The sequence below is a fragment of the Montipora capricornis genome, chromosome 9, assembly GCF_036669925.1.
Source record: "Montipora capricornis isolate CH-2021 chromosome 9, ASM3666992v2, whole genome shotgun sequence".
In the NCBI taxonomy this organism is placed as follows: domain Eukaryota; kingdom Metazoa; phylum Cnidaria; class Anthozoa; order Scleractinia; family Acroporidae; genus Montipora; species Montipora capricornis.
The window spans coordinates 48,459,406-48,466,905 of NC_090891.1; the positions used below are offsets into that span (position 1 = coordinate 48,459,406).

Consider the following 7,500-nt stretch of genomic DNA (forward strand, 5'->3'; position numbering starts at 1 on the left):
TAAACACTAAGATGCATTCAAGGCGTTCGATTCCTTCGATGTTTGTTAAATCCATAAAAAGAAATTGCCATTTTATTTCAGTGTTGTATATAATACCACGTTACTAAAATATTAGAAACAAAGCTCACTTGATATACAATGGCGAAAAATGAAATTGTTGTCGAAGGCCATAACTCGTCGCCTTAAAGATTCTAGATATTTTTTTTCACCGCCTGTCTTGTTCATCCAATTGACGTTCCATTGTTGAGCTCCATGAGGGGATATTCAGTTTAAAGATCCACTAAAACGCCATTCGCGTTACAATGACTTTCGACGCCATTGAAGATTTAACAAGAATTAGTGAAATTTCCAATTATTACCGGAAGACTGTGCAGAGTTGAATACAAATAAATACAAATAGCTAGACAACAGAGATCACGGATCCACTTAACGTGTTCGATTCCTCCTCTGTCTTTGTTGAATCCGTAAGTTACCAGAGAATTTCTATTTGATTTCAGTGTACATAACACCACACTAGTACTTGCTTGGCAAAATATAAGAAATACAGCTCACTTTGATTTCGGCTCGACGAGCGAAAGATTGTTGTCGAAGTCCATTACTCGTCGCTTTTAAGCCTCCTGATATTTATTTTTCACCGCTGTCTTGTTTATCCAATTGCTGTTCCATTCTTGAGTTCCATAAGGGTATGTTTTGTTTAAAGATGCACTAAGACGCCATTCGCGTTACAATGACTTTCGACGCCATTGCAGGTTAATGTTCTTCTGTGTGCAGCTGAGAAATCTACGCATTATCGCAACCCCCTCAAACCTAACAAAATACACATAGAAGACTCTATGCACAAAGACACCACTTAGCAGGGGAGCGACAGGCAAAACCTTTACCGACACGGGAAAAAATAAAATGACTAAATATTACCCGTTTTCCGACTGGCATTGCGGTGCTGGCAACCCAGTAATGAGAAAAAGTAGTAATGTAATGTCATTCCTAGTAATGAGAATAGGGTTCTTGCGTAGAGAAGCCTAAAAAATTCAGGATTTAAACCCGATTTGAACCCGTGTCCTTGCTCCCAACGTCACTGGCTTCACTCGTACCTCAGTTGGTTAGAGCGTCGCACCGGTATCGCGAAGTCACGGGTTCAAACCTCATTTAAGTCAGCGTTCATAACTGCGAGGATCATAGCTTCACTTGATCACTGTATGTTCTTCCTCAACCTATAATCGACAGCTTCAGTCGCACCCCGTCACTTACGCAACATATCCTCCGGGCGCTTTGTACCTTTAAAAGAGGTATTTTTGTACTAAACAAGGAAAATAAATTAAACAAGTTTTAAGTTGCTTTAATGTAATGTGGACTGCCTGCTTTAGCTTGATGATGCCGTCACCATGCTCAAGTCTTTATATACAGAATAACAAGGTGAGATCCATTTTACAGTAAATGTTTCGGCAGAGTTAAATACTTGAATGTGGGGGTTATAGCAGAGCGTACTAGGAGTTTGTAAGTTGTTGTAGTTCTCGCGAATTGTGGATAATTTTGGTTTCTGATTTCTGGATTCTGGTTTCCGGATTCCGGATGAAGGATTCCGGATTCAGGATTCCAGATTCCAGCTTTTAGTTGTCAAAAATTACGACGAGACACTTAAAAGTAACGCAATTTTAATCCACCGGACCTGGCTACGATTTAAAAAGGGGATGGATACGAGTGAAATGCAACGACGTACAAAAACATTCGATGACAAGAGAGGGAACAACAACCAAAGTCACTTGAAGACGGGTTCTTTCGATGCCTCGGCGAAATTCGAACCTTCTTTTAATTCTGGTCTAATAACATCTGACTTTGAATCGTGCTGATCGTTCACTAACCTTTCCACTAAGACTTTTCTTTTTCCAGTAGTCGGCAATCCCTTTTTACCAAGCATTTTACGAATTTGATCGACTGTGAGTTGAGATAAGTCTTCCATTTTGCTCGAAGAACCGGTGGCCATCTTAACCCCCACGTGGTTGCAACTGATGACCTTGCGAAGAATACAAATTTACTGTTGAAATATCTCTTTGAATGCGGCTGTGAAGGACCATGTTAAGAATTACGACGAAACACTGAAGCGTAACGCAACCTTAATCTACTGGACTCGGCTACACATCGATTTACAAAGGGGATGCATACGAGTGAAAGACGCACAAAAACCTTCGATAACAAGAGCGGGAACAACAACTAAAGTCACATGACACTATAAGTCTTACACACTAGGGTGGGGTTAGTATAATTCTTCATAGTTCCAGTCTCTCAGGCTTCTTTATCATTCTTCTAGAACGAGTACGGGCTGTAACGTTCTCTCCGTTGTCCTCCCCGAAGGAGGACAACGCTGAATTAAGGCTTGGAAACAGGTATACTTGTAGCATGAACAGTGTTCGTTTACGGCTTCTCCCCACCGTGGACTGGATCCTCTGCTTCGGGGCCTACTTGTGGAGCTGGTAACTCAATCTGTTGTAGAAACTGTTTTGCGTTCTAACTGTAGCGGTCCGTACAAGCCGGTCGTTACCTGGATAAACCTTTTCAACTTTAGCCAACGGCCATTTGGTACGCGGAACATTGTCGTCTGATATATATACAATGTCGCCTACTCGAATTGAAGGGATCTCTTTGTGCCATTTGTTTCTTACCGATAGGAGATGTAGGTACTCTTGTTTCAAACCCTACCAATAATGACTGAGTAGTCTCTGCAGGCAGAGATATCTTTCGACAGTCCTCTTATTGGTCTCTTCAAAGCTACTTTCTTTCCTTTCCGATAATTGGTTAATTAGCCTACCAATTGCAAGATGAGCAGGTGTAATAGGTAACGGGTCTCTGCAATCATCACTTACTGCGGTCAACGGCCGCGAGTTAATGATACCTTCGATTCTGACCCGCATGTGTTTAGCTCAGTCAAGGTGAGAAGTGCCTTTCCAAGGACCTTACGCAGTGGTTCTTTGATCGCTCTGCAAAATTGTTCCCACCATCCTTCTCTCCATGGAGAACGCTTTGTGATGAATTTCCCCTTGATCCCTCGTGATGAGAACTCTGACTTGATTTGATCTTCACCCAACGTATTCCACATCCTTTAACTTTCAGTGGTGGGTTCATCGTATAATTTCAAATTTCTCTGATTGCTGCCTTGAAGGTTTGTGCAGTGTCTGACCACACTGTATAGCAAAGACCTCTGTGACTCGTCATGTCACTAAAAGCTTGTAGGAACTCATCAGTCGTCAAACTATGTATAAGTTCCAGGTGAACCATACGAGGTGATGCGCACGTGAAAATACACACGTATGCTTTTTTAATGTTTAAGCCCTCTTTCACTACCCTGGATGCCAGAGGGTTTTTCTCTTTTAGAGCGACGGAATAGCGAGTCGCGAAGCGGCGAAAAAACCTCTGGTACAGGCCGTTGAGAACTTCAGTTCCATGCCCCGTTTGATTGACATTGAACAAAAACTCAGTAAATTGGTACGTGACATAATCTACCAATCAGCATCTTTGGTTCCCTCGGTACATTCGTCTTACTTACTTCGATGTCAAAATTCAAAAATTCAATGTTCCATATAAAACTTCGATGTCGAATATGAAAATAAAAACTCAAATTTGAATTCGGAAGTTGAATTTTGGCGAACAAATACAAACAACAAAAATGAAGAACCCACTGAACTTTTTCTGCCTTGAAAGCCTCGATTTCCGGAACTCTGCAGCGTTTCGATTATGGCCACAGTGGGCACGAGAAATCAGGTTGACAGCAATCTGTTTGAACTACTTTGTGTTGTTAAACCAACCTGAATACTTGTTAGAAGTGACAAGTTCCTGGAACCAATCGAATTGCTAGGGTCAAAATCTGACTTTGGGAATATGAAACGGCATCCCATTGGACCGGCTTTCTGAAATAACTCAACGGCCTGTACCAGAGGTTTTTCCTCGCCTATTCCGTCGCTCTGAGAGAGAAAAAGCTCTGCCGGACAGAGTACTCTTTCGCATACAGCGGTGCCGCAAAATCAGTTCCAACATGCGCAAAAGCTGGTGAACAGGAAATTCTCTCCTCTGGCAACTCACCCACTTGCTGGGCACAAGGTTTAACTCGTTGTCTTTGGCAAGCTACACATCTTCTGATAACACATTTAATCTCACGTCTTCCTTGAGTTAGCCAAACGTTCTGCCTTAAAGTTGATAATAACGTTTCTGGACCAGCATGTATCATGTTCTTAATACATCTGGCACCATTTTGGCAACTTCAGGATGTCCATGAGGCAAGATTATTTGATGCTTGACCTGTTCGGGAATATAAGCAAACTATAGTCTATCTGCCACAATAAGGGTCCATTTACAGGGTGTGACTCTTACTGGGAAGTACCTCCTCAGCTTTCAGTTTCTCGAATTCTTCTTTTTAGACCCCTTCCTGCACCCACATGCAACATTTAATCTCTGCTTGCCTCACCTCATCCACCAACAGTTCCGTTTCACAAGACCTAGATTTAGTCTTAAACAATTTGACCGCTCTTAATACATATGCAGTTGCTCGAATCAACTTCAACAATGTCTCGTAGCGTGACATATCAATCAGTGACCGTGCAACGACTGTTGTACACACATGGGTAGTTCTTTTTTCCTCGCAGGCTTCGGCGGGAACAGCTTCGTTTTCAGCTTGAGCGGGTAGTGGTTCACAAGGCGAAGACATCCATTCGGGTCCATTCCACTAGAAAGTGCTTGAAACCATATCACTGCAACTTACCGACAAGTCAACAACTCTGCAGCTTCAGGATTCTCCTTACTTGCATAATACCTCCAACACTCAGGATCCCATGCTCACTGTGTCTCAGCCACAAGATTTGCAACAAAATGGCTTCCAGGAAGAACTCTGCCCCTTTATCTAATGCAGTGCCACCATACTATCTGACCAACACACAACTCTATCTACCTTCATTGGCAAAGTCTTTACAACAAATTCTAGCAACCTGGCATTTACAAATTTTGGCCGAAGTTCCAGCCTTGGAAATGACACCTTCTTAATGGGAGCGACTCTGCGCTGCGAGGATGCATTGTCTTGCTTGCAATTGTCTCTTATTTACGGTGGCCCAGAAGGGACAACCCTTCCACTTGAAAATATAGTGTCGTTCTGTAAAAATGTAACTGGTATTTCTAGAATTAAACATCTTTCCTTAGAATTCTGCCATCGTTCCTTGTAAATCTGCGATCGTTCCTTAGAGATATAGCTGTTATATGGAAACAGTCGCGAGATTTTTCCGTAGAAATCTAGCTCTTCCGTAGTATAAGCCATCGATGTTCCTTAGAAATGTAGCTCTTCCGTAGAACTCTTGCCTCTTCTGTAGAACTTCAGCGCTTCCGTATAAAGTTCAAACCTGTGCGCGCGCACTAGCCTGGGTGGGCACTGGGCATTAGCGCCTGGCTGTTCCCGCCATTCCCGCCATTTTCTCTCCGATGATCAGTCCAGGATTGTTATCAATTTTGATAACCACTACCAAAACAAACCATTAGCCAATCACTGCTCAAATTCTCGTCCACGTGACATTATTGATCACCAACTGCGTGAAAATTCAATATGGCGGACGATAGGGTGCAACGCGGGGCAAAGAGGAAGGAATTTTCAATGCTTATATGACAGTGAAATGCATAGAATGTGGAATGTTTGGGAAAAGTTATTTCGAGGCATTATTTTCAATACCTAATCTAACAACTGTTCCGAGTGAAATAACACAGTAAAGCAGACGACAACAGTTAAGCTAAAACTGAATGCACTGTTTATTCTTCGATACTGGGCATGATATTTTCATAAGTCATCAGTCGGCTTTTTTTCTCTTGGGAGGCGAAGCTGGGGCATTCTGTATAAAATAAAAATGAAACAAGAAAAGTAAGTAAATAATTTCGTTTTTGAAACGGCTCTTAAATTCAGTGCCGAATGCACAGGAAGCGATGGTCCAACGAAGGGGAAAATTACGTTTTATTTACACGTTACGACATTAATATTGCCAAAGCCGCTGAAATGACTCTCTGTATGTGTGTGTACGGCTTAAATACCAAAAACATGTTACCGTACGAACGTGTTTGCAGCACGTCTTTGCACAACTTCGAGCAAAATTTCAAGGATCATTTTTTTGTTTTAAAGTAAGAGAAATGTATGATACTTTAAATGGGCTTTAGTACTAATTTCTCTAGAACGTACTAAACGTTAGACAGAAACACATCATTCAACCAAATTAAAGAAAAAAGTGTAAATAAAATAGAAATGAGAGTCCTCTTAATGAAAACGAAATAATGAAGATGCAAGAAACCACATTCGATGTACACCAAAACTCCAAATCATAAAATGACCAAAACAACAATTTAAACAATTAAACATTCACTGTATTCGGTGATTTAGCCAAATGAGAGTACCCTCTTAGTTACCAGCCCTGTGATACTGTGTTGGTGTTTCTTACATGTACAAAGTATTTTAAGTTTTATAATATTTATTATATTTTGTCAATGACAATCTTTCTTTACTTGCCTCTTTATGCAATAGCATGACATCATCAGATGTGGCAGAGAAATCATCTAGGAGATGCTGTTTCAGTCTTTGCTTCTTCCAATCTTTTGGGCCATTTACTGTTAATGAATTTTAAAATAAGTATGATCAAGTAACAACATTAATAAAAATGTTCAATTAAAATTAAACCACTCAATTAAAATAAGAGTATGCAAGTACATATGTTGTCAAATGTGTTAGTTGATTATGAAAACAGTCAGCCCACCCCTCCTCTTTCAGGCAATTGACTCTAGCTCAGCTTGCTATATAGTGAGGATATCAATGACATCACCTATTAATATTAATGTGCCAACTGGAGCCTTATTGGATGCCGAAACAAAGGGTTCTTTTGTTCGGTGGTTGGCTTTTTTAAATATCAAAAGAAATTTGATGTCAATGTTTGTAAACAGATATCTTCCTTATAAAAGGAATTTTATAATTATGAAAAGCAGTCCCCATTAAAAAGCTGTCAATGTGAAGAAAATCTGGTCCACAATCTTTCATCAAAATATATTTTGTTCAATTTACATGCAAAGTTGAAAATCCATAGACTCCGTACTAAAAAAAATCTCCATATACACACACACACAAAAAGGATTTCAAATTCCAGGGAGAGGAAGGGTGCAGAAAGACCAAAACATTCAAAGAAACCTCATTAGAATTTCCAGATTGGTGAAGGGGTGTCAAAATGCACTGTTTGTGGGGGAGGAATGGACATTTTATGGAACTACACATTGAAGAAAAAATCCTGCTAAATAAATCTCAAGGCTTTTTCTAAAAAACAGTTGTCAGGTTTAATTAAGCTACTGCATAATTGTACAAAATGTTAATGTTGATAAACAAAAAGGAAACAAAAAACATTTTATGTTTATTAACACAGCTAATAGATAAAGAATGGTTTCTTCATGTATTTCAATCACTCTGCAGTCCTAACAATTTGGGGATTTGGTAATGATTAAAAT

General features: G+C 40.2%; 1 long non-coding RNA gene across 1 annotated transcript in view; it reads right to left on the reverse strand.

Annotated features, from left to right (window-relative positions):
- Positions 1 to 5,751: 5,751 nt before the first annotated feature.
- LOC138015930 (uncharacterized) overlaps positions 5,752 to 7,500 on the reverse strand; it is a 2,778-nt gene continuing 1,029 nt past the window's right edge. The window contains exons 2-3 of the long non-coding RNA XR_011125669.1: positions 6,521 to 6,618; positions 5,752 to 5,855 (exon numbers count right to left, since the gene is read on the reverse strand). This is a non-coding gene — a long non-coding RNA (uncharacterized lncRNA). The remainder of the gene's footprint in view (positions 5,856 to 6,520; positions 6,619 to 7,500) is intronic.